At 42.7% G+C, this 16,817-nt stretch overlaps 1 protein-coding gene across 10 annotated transcripts in view; it reads left to right on the top strand.

Annotated features, from left to right (window-relative positions):
- PLXNB2 (plexin B2) overlaps positions 1–16,817 on the top strand; it is a 261,927-nt gene that overhangs the window by 34,730 nt on the left and 210,380 nt on the right. Inside the window, exon 3 of one of the 10 annotated variants that reach the window (XM_069801973.1) lies at positions 10,768–10,841. The exons of the other annotated variants lie outside the window; for them this stretch is intronic. The gene's annotated coding sequence lies outside the window, so the exon portion shown is untranslated. The remainder of the gene's footprint in view (positions 1–10,767; positions 10,842–16,817) is intronic. 10 annotated transcript variants of the gene reach the window in all.

Here is a 16,817-nt window from a genome sequence, read left to right as displayed (position 1 = left end):
GGAAGGATTTCCCACTCAGTCTCGTTTTGTACACCAGTTAATCAAGAAGGAAAATAAGAACATGCTATCACCCAAAATTTTAATTGAATTGTTTAAATAGCAGTGATGTGGGGGAGGATTTAAGATACAATATGCAAAAGGAAAAGTGGTTTTTTTTTTTTTTAAAAACATGCTTAATCTGCTGTCTATCTTCCCATAGCAAGGCCCATGTAACTCCGTCGTACAGCTCTTTCAAGAATGATTGAAAAAGAACTACTGAAGCACCCAGGGGAGAAGGGAGTTGGGAGATTCAGTACTTTTGAATTGCTGTCACAAACAATCTCATGTTGAAATACTCTGTGGTACAAATGTTATAGATATATCCCCAGTCAGCTGGCTTTTCATTAGAAATGGAGACATTGAAACCTTCTCGTGATTCAATTCGCAGTGCAGGGGGATGACCTGGAGAATGATCCAGGAGGAAAGAGAAGCCTCTTATGACAGGTATTTTCCAACAAGTTACCACAACTCAGTGCTACAAGAATGTTCTGCACAATTTTCCGGGGTTACTGGTTTTGAATACATACTTCCTTACTAAAAAAAGAGCCCCTTTTTTACGTATTTTTATTTATTTTTACTTACATTTATTTTTATTTATTTATTACAGCTCCTGTAATGTAAAAACCTTCATGCTGTAGTTGCAAATAGGCATTTATTGCTGCTGCTGCCACTGATACAACATGACTGACACTCTGAAATGGGGGCCGTGGTGGGAGGTCTAGGTGGAAGCAAGCCTGAAATGTTTCTTTCTCCAAGAAACAGCAACCTAACCTTTTTAATAGACAGATGCTTGACACATCATGAAAAAGCGGAATCTTGTACTTGGGGAATTATTTCTGAACACTGACAGCTAACCAGCTTAGCAGCATTAAGGCAAAACTTCCTTCTGTCCCTTTTGGACATTTGAAAAAGGCATTTCAGATGCGCATAGCTTCCGTGTGCAATTAGCTGGAGGATTGGCTGCTTGTGATTTTTGAATCATTCAGGAAAGTAACACCTGCTTGGCTTCTAAAATTGTACCTTCATGATAGCACCACCTAGTAATTATTATTCTGAGTCATCAGCTAATGCTCATTACCACTTCATACTAGCAGTATAATTAAAAATTCTGTGCCATATTCCAGCAATGATCAAGCTCAAAAGCTAAAGACACAACTTAGAGAAGTTAGTTGCAGTATATTACTTGGTCTCTACTACATCTGTTGAATGGTTTCTGAATGCTCCTCAATTATTCCTGAGTTAGAGTTACATTTTCACTTTTCCTGATGTGTCTTGAATATGGGTAAACATTGCAAGGGAAGGAAGGTCAGAGCAGCAGAGGCTGCCCATCCAAAAAGGGAGCTCTTAGGTTGGCTGTGGAAGAGGTTGGGGTCAGGTCTCAATGGAAATGAGCTCCTGCACTTGTTGCTTTGAAGGTCAGAGGGGACCTATAGAAGCAGTTGATCTCTGACTGAAAGGTGAGAGGTTGAGTGGAAGAAAAATAGGAGAAATCAGGTGGTCTATAGTGGTTAATTTTGAGTTGAACAAAGCACTTTGGATTCTTTCCTCAGTTCAGATGCAGGTGAGCCCAAGACATTGGTTTGGCTTGTTTTTTCTGTGAAGAAAATTGACTCTGGAGTAGCCAGTGGTCTTTCCTCAAGGCTTTCATCTATGAGGTGTTGAGGGTATCTGGTCTCAGGGAGTACCTTCAGCCTGAGCTGGGCAGCTGATTGCATGCAACACTAGTCTACGCCATCAGTCTGTCCTTTCTCTTTTCTTTCTTCCCCTGGCCCAAAAGGCATTTCTGTATGTGAAGAGAAGCAGCTCTGGTGGGTAGGAGAGAGCAGGGGAGCTGGTGGTTTAGTTTCTTGTTTGGGAGATAAAAGACTCAACTTGGAAATTCTGTTCCAATTTAGGCAAAGCAGAGATGATCTACACGGAGGTCCCCTGGTTTGATGGCTACCAGAATAGCTTAAAGCATCAGGGACCTGAGAAACTTCTCGGTCTTATCAACTCTGCCAAGCTCCTAAGAACAGCTTCAGCCAGGTGGATTGGCATTCTCTGATTGAATTAGCGCTAGGCAGAAGACATATTACTTGTAAGCTGACACTTACAGACAACGATCATCTCTCTTTACTTTCTCTTGGATAAATTATATGGATTGGCTATAGTATCTGTCTTTAAGTCTAGTTTTTAAATAGAGCCTATCACTTTCATCTGAGCTCTTACTCATTTAATGACATAAGATGCAAGCAGTCAATGTCAGGACCAGATACATTTTAGGAAGACCAATGCTAAATGGCGTGATTATGTCTCACAATTTAAACATGGTACTTTGATGCTATGTGTGTTGGAGTATAACATTTGCTGTCTCTCCACTTCCCTGGAGTGATTGTGCTAGGAGGCAAACCCCCGTGACCCTACTGTTCTTTTACATTACTGTCTTCCAAAATGCATTCTAATGCTGTGACCTAAATTTTGCGTCTGCTTTTTGTGTGATCTTGTTTGGTTACAGTAATAATGCTGCTGTTCAATTGAGTCTATTGTACTGTGTGATCCACACCATCACACCTTTGAACTTGACTTGTCCTTTTGTGCAGGTCACGTGAAAATTGGTGGAATGGTGGATTTATACCAGCACTGACTTTCTTAAATAGAACTTCCATGTTCCTGGAAGACTTTTGCTTCAGGTCTTGATTCCCATAAAGGCTAGGGGAGCTGATATACCTGGGATTGAATGCCAGTGATTGAGAATGATGAACTATTTAATCTGCTTTGTTGACTTGTGTGGCATCTGTTTTTCAACAGAACTGTTTAGTTATAAGAGGCTAATACATGCTTAGTTTGCCTTTATTAACCAAACTTATCAGGCTGGGGACATTTTCGTGGTAGGATTATGGGTCTGATTTTCTTAAAGCTATATTGACTGTTTTACCAAGGATTCTGTACCTTAATTCTGTATGGTCTTCATCTTCTATGAATGTTTAGGTTCTGTTGCTTAAGATCCGTGTTGACTTAAATGGCCTGCAGTTGCCACATTGACCTCATTTGCAGTTCCTAAATACTGCTAAAATATTTCCTTATTTGTCCTTTAAAATGTTCTTAAAATGTGATATTTAACCAGTCTTCAACCCTGGTGGCTGCTTGGCCCACATTTGTAAAACTCATGAGAGCAAATGATTGGGTCTGACAGATCTTCAACATTTTAACTTTAAAAAATGCTTTATAACATCTTCTGTAACTTGCTCAGAAAATGGTACATGCCAACTTTCAAAGCTCAGGCAAAATACTGCAGTGGTAGGGTGATGGGGTGACAGAGTCTCCATCTCAGCACACTGAAAAGCCTCAGGTTTTCCAGCAGAAGGCTGGTGAGTGGGAAGCCACTGCTGAAGTCAGGGCACCTGAGCCAGGTGTGCCCAGCAGCCTGTGCTGTGCTAGTGACTGCTTTTGGGGACATCTGCATCTCCATTTTTCTGAAAGGTGACTGATGAGCGTATAACAGCGACCTAGTCACAGTCAGGGTGGCATATTTTGCTGCTATTGCTATTGGTACCTGCAATTCAACCATAGTCTAATCTCACAGATGTGGTTTGATTTAGCTTAATTTGAGGGTAATATCCTACAATATTGAGGGTATTTATGAAGCGAGTTCTTTGACGGTCTTTCTTCCTGCTCTTATCATCACTTAGTTTCGGTGGATGCTTTTTATCTTGAAACAGATTTCAGCTAGCCATTAAGAAAGCTGAATAGTGGTGCTATTATTTCAGTTGGCTCTGTGATATTTTGTTCTTGCATATTATTTGCTGTTCTGCTTTCCATTCTAGTTGAGTCTTAAAGTTCTTGCACTGGTAGTGGCTGTTTATTTCATTTAAGGATGTGCACACTGGAGAGGAGAGAGAAGAGAAAGTAGAAAGCTGAGGAAACCAGGTATCCATATATATATATATATATATATATAAAAAAATGTTAATGATTTTCCCAACAGTATCAGAAAGGTGGTTCTTGCACAAAACACTTGTGGTCTGTTAACACAGCACAGGATCTCCCCGAACCCCACTCCCTGCTGCAGACAAGTTCAGCTCTTTTCTGGTTTGTTTACATGCTTGGCAACTTGGAGCAGGGGGAAAGGAATGAAAGAGGAGCCCTCCCCAGAGCAGTGGGAAGGGAGATTGCAGGCTGGGAAGGGAGTTTGTGGTTTGGGGAGGGACGGAGGGAGCTGGGAGGTGGCCATGCTCTCCCTGGCACAGAGGAGACGAGGGAGCTGCAGCGTGTGCTGCCTCTGCTCATTTCTCTTCTCGGGCAGCAAAACTGCCTGGGTTTCCCGGTATGCTCCATCAAGGTTTTGCTGCAGCACTTTATTTCACTCCCTTGTTCAGTCTTTCCAGTTTCTTAACGGAGCTATAGCTGGGCCCTTCCCTAAAACAGTCAGAGGATTGGAATATGTCCCTTTCTCTCCCACTTGGACCCCCAGATCTTCCCACATTTCAGATAGAAAGCACTCCATAGCAACATGCATATTTTTAAGAAATCCATGATGGACATCTTATAAACAAGAGCGCTCTCAATTTGCAGTGTACTTCTTCAGTGAGAGAACTGGGACAGGGTAGTTATTTCTCCTCCTTGCATGCAGAGCAATCGTTTTCTGTTATACCTTCCTGCATGAACAAGGAGCTTCTCCACTGATGAGGGTGCTCCTTTGAAGTAAACAGTAGTTTGCAAGGAAAAATCCTTATCAATGTTGAGAGGCTGAGGCATATATATATAAAAAAATATATATATAAAAGAAAGTTATGTAAGAAAGAAATACCATCTCAGCAGTCGTAGCTTCAGGAGCTGTTGCATATTATTACCGTTGTTCTTTCTTCTCAGAGAAACTTCCTCCAATGAGTTGTCCAGGCTTTTGGACAGTGCTCATGTGACTAATAGTTATATTTTATTTTTAGCTTTGGCTGACATAGTTACCAGGAATACTTGCTTATTGAACCACTGCAATTTTAAATGGCTGATTTGCCATGTACGTACCATTGCTGTAGGAAGACAGGCAGAACTGGGACGCAGGTGCATCAGGTTCCAGTCATGTTCCAAACTTCATCATTTTATGGTCTTGAGATTAACTGTATCTTAAGCTTCCCCCTAAGTGCCTTTCTCCTGGTCATCCCAAGGAGGATGCCTCTTGCTTCTGTTGCTCTGAGTGCTTGCACGGCCACATATAAAGAACTTTTTTACTTTTTTTTTTTAAATCCGTGTTCTCTCAGGTGCCAGTTAACAGTGTGGGGTATAAGGACTAGCACAGCTGAGATGGAAGCATACAGTAGCATAGGTGGAAATTTCTTAAGCCATGGTTGCTGCCTAAAAAGATTACTCCTTCAGTCACAGCACTTGATACCTGTTAGAGCCTTTAGAAGGACTGCAATTTTTTGCTGCCCTGCCTCACAAGGCTATTTTTCTAATAAGATTGTTTTCTGAAGGGTAGAGGTGAGAATGGCAGAAGAAATAAATGGTAACCATCAGCCACTGTAAATGGAAGAGTGTTACCTGGAATCTAAAAGAGAAACCCAGCCTGCTGCATCTCTGTCCCTGAGAAGTAGTCCAGTGAGTCTCAGCCCTATTATCATGGAGGGACAGCTTCTAAAAATCAAGTTATTTTCTACCGCTTCTGGTGGGAAAGAAAGACTTGGTTTTTAGCCCAAGTTGTATCTATTTCTTTGTGTCCATTCCCTCCTATGAAAAAGCAATTTGTTTCCTCCTTTCTTCTCATTCTTCCATATCGGATCATTTGAGAGTTCAGCGGCTTCTCAGCTTGGCCCTGGTAGGCTCAGAATTAAAATCTCACCTGTTCTGGATGGCCTGATGCTTTTCAGAGTACACTTCGTTCACGGACAATGGGGATCCTGCAAGAAGTGTCTCTGAAGCTGGGGAGATGTTCAGCCGGTTCTTTGGTACAGGTGGTGCATGAATTGGTTAGTGGAGGATCCTGGGTTTTGGAAGACATACAGAAAGGATGAGGGAAGTGGAGTTTTGCTCCTGGGGGGGGGAATGTTGATCAAAGCCGAGGTGCTGTAAGAGATGATGAAGAAAAAACCCCATACTCTGCCTGAATATAGGCAAGACTTCAGGAGTCTGAATTAGCCAAACAGCCTGAGACTTGAGGTGTTTTGAGCATGTCCTCTCTGAGATACCTCAAAGGGACTTCATCATCAGAAAAGGATGAGCATGCAGCCTATGAAGTTTCTGCCCTCTGTTCTCTAGATCAAAAGATTATTTAATCTCTCTGAAAACCGTCCAGTGCCCTCTTTGCATTTCAGCTGGTGCATGTACCAGGCAAAAAAGGAGCCGGCACTACCAGTATTTAGAAACTGGCCTTCAGCTCTGTGTGCCAGCACGCTGAAACACATGCTCGCTGCCTTTGGGGCAGCACCTGCCTGTATTTGTAGTGATTTTTGCCCCCGCTAGCCGGGTGCTTCATGATGCACCTCCCAAGATCTCCAGGGTGAAAGGCTGAGCAGCGCTGTTGACTTGAATGCATTATTCTTGCTTTTATACATTGCTTGGAGAATCTTTCTCTGGATCCTTCGATGTTATATATGGATGCTTGGAGCATTCAAAAATGTATCCTGGTAACTCTGTGCCAGAGAGAAGAGCAAGTCCCACTTTGGGGACGTAGAAATGGGAGGTTGAACGATGTAGCCCAACCCTGGTTCCTCCAGGAGCTTGTGTGTCACGGTGCCAAACCATCACCACGCCTTGGCCTTGGTCCCCAAGGGGCTGGTTTGCGGAGGGGAGAATAAAATATGGAGGTAGCTGAGGAGGTAACTGGGGGATAAGAAGGAGAAGGAGATATGGCTGTGTTTGTGTCACCATGATGCTGTGCTAGCAGTTGCCTCAGCTCCCTGGTGCAGCTTGACCGGGAGAGATGCCAGTGGGTGCCCAGCCCAGCCCTGACAGGCAGCTACCTATCCTTCATGCTCTCCTGATCTGTCCTCACATGAAGCATTATCCTCTGTACCACTGGTGCTAGGCAGCTGCTCTGTGGCACACCTGAGGTGGTGGTTTGCTTCCAGAGTTGTTGTGATGGCCAAAATCTGGCTTCCCCAGGGTGTGCAGCCTGGGCAGGGTGTCATGTCCATCCCCCTGCTTTTTTTCTGCCCATAGCAACAATGTGAACTGTAGTTTTAATAGTTTTTAAGTATTTTGAACTACCTTAGAACTGGCAGACTTTCTTACAGACTGACTGGCCCTGGGTGGTGAAAGGTTCGTCGATGCCATGCAAGTCTGGCACCCTAAAAAGGTGCCTCTGTATGATTTATCTGAAGAGCTTTTTGGAGACTGGCTGAAACCCCTCAATTCTTACAAAGTGCCAATCTTTTAGGCTGGGCAATCATAGGGCTCATCTTCCCCAGGAGAAAGATTGATGATCTCCAAGGTTTGACTCTGTAATGGGTATTGGTTCTTCTGAAAGAAATGCACAGGGGACCACTTTTTACCCTGTAGCAGAAGAAAGGTCCCTGGACCCCCTTCTGGACCTGGCCTTATAAACCTTACCCTGTGCTACAGTAAAGGCCCTGGGCCTCCTGAGTGTCAACTTGAGTTTTAATTTATTTTCCAAAATAGCAAAAATTCTGGAATGTGTGTATTTTGTGGTACTTTCTTCACGATCACCTGCTGACTGCATCTACACCGGCTTCTGGAAAAATCTAACTTGAGCTTACTTTTCATATGTTCAAGCCACCTCATTACTGCTGGGAGCCACCTGAGAAATGTGTTAATGGCCATATGCCAACATGCTCAGCTCTATAAAAACCGCTGAGATGAACCTGCTCTGACTGCTGAAAGCCAGAAACAACTACCCTCTTGTCTACACCAGGAAAACTACAACTTGTTAATTTGCCATCGGCCAGCAGCTGCTCTCAGGCTGGCAATGGTGAAACTGGTAAACGGAGCTCAGGCATATTTAACACTGTAATAAAACATAATTTAGAATTACAGAGCAGACTGGTAATGCTGCCTATTATCAAGGTTGTTTGACACTTCCCATTATAAGACTCTATTTTCAGCCGCTTACAAGTTTGCCAAATTTTAACAGCTTGCACTGAGATTTCTTTAACTTGGTGTCTGCCTCTTGCTGAATATTCTGTTATTGTTGTGTAAAAAGGAAAACCAGCGTTTAGCCAGAGCAGCTCAGCTGTTTCTAAGAAAGAGGACTGAGAAAATATCTTGTTAGTCCTGTTAAATTTAGGTGACCTTTTCTTTTAACAGCTCAGAGGCAGGATTTGGCAAGAGGGGGACCTGCTGCTGTCAGAGATGCTTGTGCTCCTTCTATGAATATTGACCAAAACAGGCTGAAGTGCAAGTCCTAAAAACACTTCAGTAACACCAGCTAGCAGGTCTTTAATTCGTAGCAGCAGATTTCCTCGAAGAGGTGATGCCTGCAGGCTGTGTGAGTCTGGTCCTTGTGGTGGGGAAGCCGGTTCCTACCAGGCTGTGGGAGTGTGGGTGCCTGGGGACACGTGGGGACCGGCTTCCCCCTGGCTCTGTCTGAGCCCGGGCCATACAGAGGAGGGGGACTGAAAGATTTAAATGGGCAGAATGTGATAGTGACCGCAAGAGCAATTTTTGTGTGCTTTGGAGGGCTTTAAGGTGTGTGTAATAGGCATGTGTAATATAGGTAGAGGTCCCTATAGGTAGTAGATGTGTATAGACCTATATGTTGTTCATGATACCCGTGAGCTTAATGCATTTCTTGTAACTGTCGTGTGTTAAGCTACAAAATGCAAGCCAAAAATCAAATTTGTTAATAGTGCTTGTCAATGGCTTATCTTTTTTTTTTTCTTTGATGTAATGGTAGATACCAGATTATTATCATAGAACACTGCAGGCAATCAAAATCGAGTTACTTTTGCTTTTGCTCACTGTAGGTTTTTCCCCAGTAACATGTAGCTCTTTAGTTATTCTTTGCTTTTCTATGAAGACATTGTTGAAGCTGTGTGCTAATGGTGCCTGCGCATAACTGCAGGTGCTGGTGAGATTTTGATCCAGCCCTAAAGAGATCCAGATCCTGTCTTCCCCTGGCCACTGCCAGCGGCTAGAAGGGGAAGAGAAGGGAAAACACCTAGGCCCCTTTAGCCAAGCAAGGAAATCTGTCTCTGCTTTTAGCTATGCTGCCAGTCCACCGGTTACAGTAGCTATGGTCTAGCCATCAAAATTGCCTTATCCTTTCAGTGTCCTATTAGCCTGCTTACATGGAAATTGCAGGAGTATCTTATGGCTTGTCTTGCAGAGCTCCTAAAATCTGCAGACTCAGCATCTCTGGGTTGGCATACAAGCAGCATTAGTCTTTATCTACTACATATCTACAGCTGCAAATAGTAGGGCAGCTGAAAGCCTACACTAAAGGGCTCAGAGAATCATAAATCAATTATATTACTTATTAACAGGCAAACTAGGTTACTGTGGAGTTCAGCCATCCAAACACATGAGCTTACAGTTGGAGATGAGGCATGACTGCAGGAAGACCACACTTAAATTTAAAAATAACATTTGAAAATTTAATTAAAACTCATGCCTTCATTATGTACCTTCTCAGTGCATAATGATATCAGGTTAAGACACTTTAAACCTAAGGCAATTTTGTATTTTTATAGTCACAATTTTTTAACAGGCAGTGTTTCTCCTGCTTCCCTGGTTGGCATGAGAAGCCCACACACAGAGAGGAAATTATGGAAAAAAAGGTAAAACAGAATATAACTCAAAAGGCTGTCAAACACATGTAGTTTAAAAGAAATAGTGCAAGATGTTTTCTCCCCCCCTTTTTTTTTTTCCTATTATCTGCTTTGTAAAACCATTCTCAGGCTGAAGGTGGATGGGAATCCTTTAATGACCCATCAATAAAACCACTTAGCAGAGCTGAATAGCAGCTGTGACAGGTGACCTTCCTTTTTTCAGAAGTGCTCTATTAGTTCTCATTATCTTGCCTCTAGGTCACTTTTGGGGGCCTTTCAAGGCCCCTTCTTTTTCTCATCTGAAATAAACTGTATTCCTTTCTATCTGGAGATGAGTCCATGTCATTTGTTGGGAGAGCATGTCATTCACAGGAGATGCCTGTGGAAGAATACCTTGCTTGCCATGGCAGAAGTGCTCTCATTGAAGAGGAAGGTGAGGCAAAGGAGGAAGGGCAGCGGGAAGAGATGCCCTGAGCGTAGCTGATTCAAATTGCACAGGGCAGCAAAATGCTCATTCCTTGCCTAATTCTGCTCCATAATTGAGTCTGGTTTTACCACCTTCCCCCTCTTTCCCAGGCGTGTTTTTGTAGAGCAGCTGAAATAATCTGCCTCTCCTCTAGCTACCTCTGTGAAGCTCTTCCATTGCTTCCATTTTTCTCCAAAACCTAAGAAGTCAAGAAATAACTGTTTGGGTCTCTCTCTTCTGTCTACCAAAGGTGCTGCTAATTGGTTTCCAAGTTTGTCCCCATACAGGTGCTGCTTAGTTCTTCCCAGCTCTCTGATTTCTGGGATTAGAAGCATCAATTAAATCCTTTCTGCTATGGTGCATTAGTGAACCTTGTGAAATTCAGTGGTTTTATAGCTGCCAAACAAGAGGCTTTTTTAAAAGCCCTTGCATCAATATTATTTTTATTCCTGTGACTTGTTTTGTGAAACTTGGATCTTTGCAATAATGCTGGTAGATGGTAATGATGAATAAATAATCAAATCTCTTAATAAAATGCTACATTTTGCTCTGATGTATTTGCAGATATTTGAAGTGGATATGAAACTGGGCAGAATTGATGTGGAAGGGGAGGGAGAAAGAGACAGCTTTTTACTGAGGTATCTGTTTCTTTGAAGCAAACTGAAATGTTATGCCGCAGTATTGTGATCAGGATAGTCCAAGAGTGTCCATATTTCGTGTTTTAATAGCAGCCTTTTCTTATCCAGTTTTGCTTTACACATGAAAATGCAATTTCTGAGGCTTTATCAGGTAAAACAAGAAACTTTGCATGGAAAGAACTAGAAATGAAGTTTCTGTAGACATGTTTTCTTTTTCTAAATGCTGACAAATAACTCCTGCCAAATGCTACATAAAGGAGAAAAGAAACATATGGCAGTTCAACAGGAGTGAAAAGATGAGCTAATCCAGCATCCAGCAAGTCTTTGGATGAGACTATAATAAAACCAACCAGCCTTTATCATGCTTGATAGCACTACTATAATTAGGAGTCTGTCACCAGGTTCATAATGAACCCTTAGCCCTATTTTCTGGGGTTTGTAGTCTGGTAGTAAGAGTCACTTTGGGTCGCTACTTGGCATACTAGAGCTCACTGTGCAGAAGGCTCAAATCTAGCATGCGGTTTTTAAATAAACTGACTGTTAAAAGTTTTGGTTTTGGGGATGGGACGGGGAGTGATGAGCTAGTTGTGCTTATAATCTGTCCTAAGTGTTTAAGGAGTCAGCGTCTAATGTGATTTATTTGCTTTTAGCATGAAAAATATAAATGTGTGGTTTGGTATCCTGATGTGCTCTCTTAAGCTGCCATGTAAGGAAACAAGATTTTTATTTATTTTTTTTCTTCCCTCTCTTGGTTTTATGAGCTCTACATCTGCCCTGGCAGAAGCTGCTGCGGCAGAGGTAGGGGCTAGCATTTGCTGTACTCTGCCGTAAAAATGTACTTGTAAGAAAACTCATTCCTTACAAGTTTTCAGTCTTAGGGAGAAGTCTGGCAGACAAGGCAAAAATCCAGCCTGCTTCTTTCTCCCTTCTTTCCCTCCATCCTTGAGGCGTAGTCAGCTGCTGGCAGAGGGGCTGGCTGTGCAGAAGGTGCCTCAGCTGTGTATGCAGGCATGCAGTTAATTCTGAATAAAGGGGTTTAAGCTTCAGGAAGTGTCCATTTTTTTCTGAACCCAGAATTATTGCCTATCTAATCTGAGGTACCAGCAGCTGAAAGAAGCCCTCTTTAACATATCTTTATGACGTGTTGTCCTCTCTCCCTTGCAGTGCTGGAGTTTCTCAGCACCTCAGGATGTCTAATGCAGCTATTTGAGAATGTCCACAGGAGACAGGGCAGAGCTCTCACAACAGCACCTCCTTTGCAGAACGTGTGTCTAGTAATGAAAGGTCAAATATTTTTATGTTAAGGCTGTGGGTTTGAATTACAGCTAGGTGCCTAATGAGATTTTCAGAAACGTTGAGGCTCCCCTGCAGCCTTGTGTGCCAGATTCTTTAAGAGTCTGGCTTAAAAGGAGTAACTAAGCAAACTCAATAACTTGAGCAAAACCTGAGTGGGTCAGTCCTGTCCCAGTATGATTCAACCTTCTGACTTGTATGTGAAAGCAAAGGTGAACTGAGGTGTATTCAGTTCACATTTAATATACAGTAAATGTTAACTTTCCCTCCCAAACACTTCAGGGGAGGCTTTGATGTTCGTTTGATGAAGGTGAATAGGTTGGGGGAGGATTAAAGTTCATGAAGTGCTGCAGCAGTCCTAAGGCTAGCAGGGCCGGCAGCTGAGTGGTGCCTCTGAATCGTCATTGTAGAGAAGAGATTTCAAAACACAAGTGCTGGAGACCAGGGAGGGGGTTATACCTCATAACCCCATCACCCCCTGCCATACTGCTTCTGCTTGTCAGAAAGTCTGCTCTGGTTTTCTGACAAAGAGACCTCCCCAGATCTCTACATTTATGAATTAGTAATTCATAAATTACCAGCTGTACGTTGGCAGTCACTTCAGAGGGCTATGCCAGGTTTTGCTTTCTCAAATGAGTGGGTGATCTGTAAAGGCTGTGCCCGTAAGCTCAGGAGTTGAGAAATCCTGTCCCTTGAAGAGACAACATGCTGTTGGATGCCATTGTGCCTTGTCTCTAGGTGAAATACTTTGAAACCCTGAGGCAGCCAGGAGCTGCTGCCTCTTGCAGATCCCTTGGCCCCAAGCCCCTGATCCCGCTGTACGCCATTCAAACCCTGCTGGCACCCCCGTTGCCGACTTCTGACCTAGCTGGCCAGGGAGGACAATAGAAAGGAGAGAGAGTGGTAACATATGTGCCTCTATACACACACATTCTTGGCTTCCTCACCTATACCTGCAGGCAAGTACATGGTAGGAAGGAGCTGCTGACACTACTAGTTGCGTTACTCTCTTCATTTGGGCCCTATGCATTCCAGCAGGAGCCACGAAGCATGGATTTGAACCAAACCGTGACAGCCTTCTGCAGAAAGGAGAGATCACGTAAAGAACAAGGGATGCAAGGCCAGCAGGGACCTCTGCTTGGCTCTCGGTGTGCAGAGGTGCAAGACCAAGGCTCCTTGCATGAGTTGAGGGGGTAAGGGAGGACCTGGGCAGACAGTGCATCTCAAGGTGGTCTCTCTGGATAAATACCAACTTGGAGTGGATGTTACAAGAAAGCACGTAGCATGTTCTAGCATACCTGTAAACAGAGGCATGTATAACCTCCAAGGGGAATGTGGTGAATGAATGAGATTCATTCAGCCATCTTCAAAAAGCCACCAGCCATGTGGTGCGTAGAAACTGCTCATACTAACAACTTTGATATTGGCACTAAAGACTGGCGTCTTGAAGATTACTGCGTGAACATGGGGGACCTTTGCGGGTATGGTTTTCATCATGAGAAAAAAAGATGCTGAGATATTCAATCAAGAATATAAAGCTGATCACAGAATGAAGCCACTGTACAACAACCTCATTGAAATGAAGGCTTTTTAAAATTTCCATTAATTAGAATATATTTGATCTCTCGGCTTCATCTTAATTTAGAGAGAAATGTGGAAGTACCTTCCAATTTCTGTTTCACAGCAGAAGCTTGCATAACCCTTCAACTCCTGGCATTTTCAAACTACAGTATAAATTACAAAAGGAAAAGTTGCAGTTGATGTGGAAAACACAATCTGTGTCTACAAAGTCTTCTGTTTTAAAATGCTGATTTTATACTCTCCTCCAGAAGGTGTGACAGCTCAGCTTATTAGCAGGGCTTTTTTTTTTTTTTATTTGCGTTGTTAAACATTTTTTTGGAAAAAAAAAAAAGCCCTAAAATGAAGAGGAAATCTTGCAGTGTTTGTTCTTTCTTTTTTTTTTTTTCCCCCCAACAGTTGTATCGCAATTCCTGTCTTTTCTGTGTGTATTTAATTCACAAAAATATACAGATATGCATATTTGATATTACTGCTTCTTGGAACTTCAGAATTCATTAGTTGATGCTTAGTAGCAGCTTCCTCTTCTGGTTGCGAACTGCTGTCGAGTAAGGCATCAGCCAATTTTGGAAAAGCCTATTAAAAAAGATCAACTCTCAGAGCAAGGATAGAGTCTGGATGTTTATCTTCACTAAAATATACCAGCTGTTCCTCTCGTCAAATAAGAAAATTAGGTATTTGTCTTTTTTTTAATATTTTGCTACCAAATATTACTTACAAAAACCAGCCCTTGCACTTCTCTTCGTGTGACCTGTAGAACAAATCCTTTCAGAAAACTGTTTTTTTCTATTGCATTCATAGTCAAACTGTCATGCTTCAACTATCAAGCTATGAGGTTTCATTTTTTCCTTACCCTTCTGAAGCTAATAATTTCTTAAAAATTGCCCAAAATATAATTTTGCATAACAGTTGTGCTGCAGAGATGGAACCTTTCCCCTGTTTATTCTCAGCCTTCTGAATTCCATTTTGAAAGTTCCCAGGTTTTGGCAACTTCTGAGTTTTAAAAAACTATGGAGTGAAGAAAAAAACCAAACAGACGGCAGTTTTCACCCCAGTGAGGAACCTGTGTCGCACACTGTCAGCTCTTCCAGGAGGTAGACATTCAGGGGGAGTAGCGCTGTGCGGTCATTCTTGGCCAGTCTTTGATGACTAAATGCTGCCTTTTCAGTATGCGTTTTGTCTTGCTAGTAGATGCCTAGAAGTTTTATTATTCACTCTTATTCCAAGTGCTCGGAGGGGAAGGCTATTGTTTTTTCTGTTGCTATGCTCTCCTAACAGTTTAAGAGCTTTAAGTTCCCTATCCCTCTTAATACTTCCCATGAGGCTTCAGAAGGGGAAGCCTCTTCTACTCTGGTCCCCTCCTCAGCCTTTTCCAGTCCTCCTGCCTCACCAGCTGCCTCCTCTTCCATTTCTCAGCAGTTCCTTATGGCTCTTCGAAGAGCAGCAGTCTATAGTTGGCATGATTCTTGCCTTTTTCATTAGTGCCATTGGTAAACTCATCATGGAGTGGTTAAATTGCCTGCACTTATTAATTTCATCCTGCTGTTCTTGATTGTAAGGAGCAGGAGACTACATTGCTGTCTGTCTTCAAGCTCAGAAGAGGCCACTGAGATACGTTAGTTACCAACTTATTTGAAAATACTGGGTTTTGCAAAACCAGAAATACCACAGTTATTTTTAGCAGAACCCCTCATTTGCTAAAGTTGATGATTTAAGTTTTCCATTTGTCCAGGATAAGATGATTTTTCAAACCCGTTATACATTTATAGTTAGACATCCATTTAAAAAATGAAATCACTGAGTAGGGAAGTGGAGGAGCATTTACTCGGCTTGCTGTGCAGACTGACTGTAGTAACGCGATGTGAGAAGCCAGCCTAAGTGTTTGCAGTGCTCTGTCCCCAAAATTTTTTCATAGTTTGGCTCCTTTACAGTACTTACTGCTTTCTGCTCACCAAAAGGAAGGGCTGGGAAGCATTTCTGGGTAAACAGAATTATTTTTCAGGAAGAGTTTTGCTTGCAAGAAAGGGAGAAGGTTTTTTATCTTTGCAGGCAAAAAAAAAAAAAAAAAAGGAGGAAGAAATGAAGCCTCAGACCCAAGCAAAAGCAGACACTTAAAAGCGCTGTGGTGGATTGAATCAATGCAGCGTGTGTGTTTTGGATTTGTGCACACATGGTAAGAAAAGCCAGCAAAAGTCTTCATGGGATTTTACTGAGAAGAAGTTAATGCAGATGCCAAATCCACTTATCATTTCTTTGGTTATGTGCCACTGTCCCTTGTGACCTTCTCTACCTCAGAGCAATGAACACTTTCTCTCCTGGTACATATGCTTGTTTTGTTTTTAACCACTTCCTCACCACTCCACTACTCATATGTTTTGTGGCACCAGCAGTTTTTCCACTTATATGGGGCTAGGTTCATTGCTTTAAGAAATACAAGTATTTGGAGAGAGAACAGAATTGACCTGGAAGCGGCTTTGGTGGATCTGTGGGATTTTTGGGGCGGGGGGGCAGAGGTGTCTGACAGGACTACTAGTATACAGGACTACTCAGGATCTACTCCTTTTTCCAATTAATAATGTCTATTTATTTTTTCTCCACCCTGTGCTTTCCCCACAGTTTGTTCCCCACCAACCCTTCCATTAGAAAGGGTAGGTTCCACAGCCACCCATCTGTTTGTGGTCTACCTGAGGAAGCTGGATACAGTTAAGTCCTTCCACAGCCTCCTCGTGCAGCCCTAGGGAAGGTGGTGTGCCTCAGTTGCTCTGTCTGAAAACACAGGCAATTCAGAGCTTTCCTGCACTTCAGTTCATTGCTTTTGCAGTCATTTCTTTCCATTACTGCTTGAAGATATAACACAATGTGTGCTGCCAGCACTCCCTGGCTGATGGGTAGAGAGGCTCCCCTTTGCTCATGCAGGAGGACATCTACTTTTGTTTTTACTCTTCTCGTATCCTCTGAGCCACAAGTGTTGACACCAAGAGCTGTTGGGTAGATCACAGCTCCTTCTCTGACCACAACTCTCTCAGCTGTTCCTGTGGTCAGGATTAGCAGGGATAGCTTTAACAGTTTAAATAGTATGTCTTCATACATCTGGGTGTTTCTGAT

The sequence above is a fragment of the Haliaeetus albicilla genome, chromosome 14, assembly GCF_947461875.1.
Source record: "Haliaeetus albicilla chromosome 14, bHalAlb1.1, whole genome shotgun sequence".
Classification (NCBI taxonomy): Eukaryota; Metazoa; Chordata; class Aves; order Accipitriformes; family Accipitridae; genus Haliaeetus; species Haliaeetus albicilla.
Note: the sequence above shows the minus strand (reverse complement) of the source record. Positions and strands in the feature narration are given on the sequence as shown.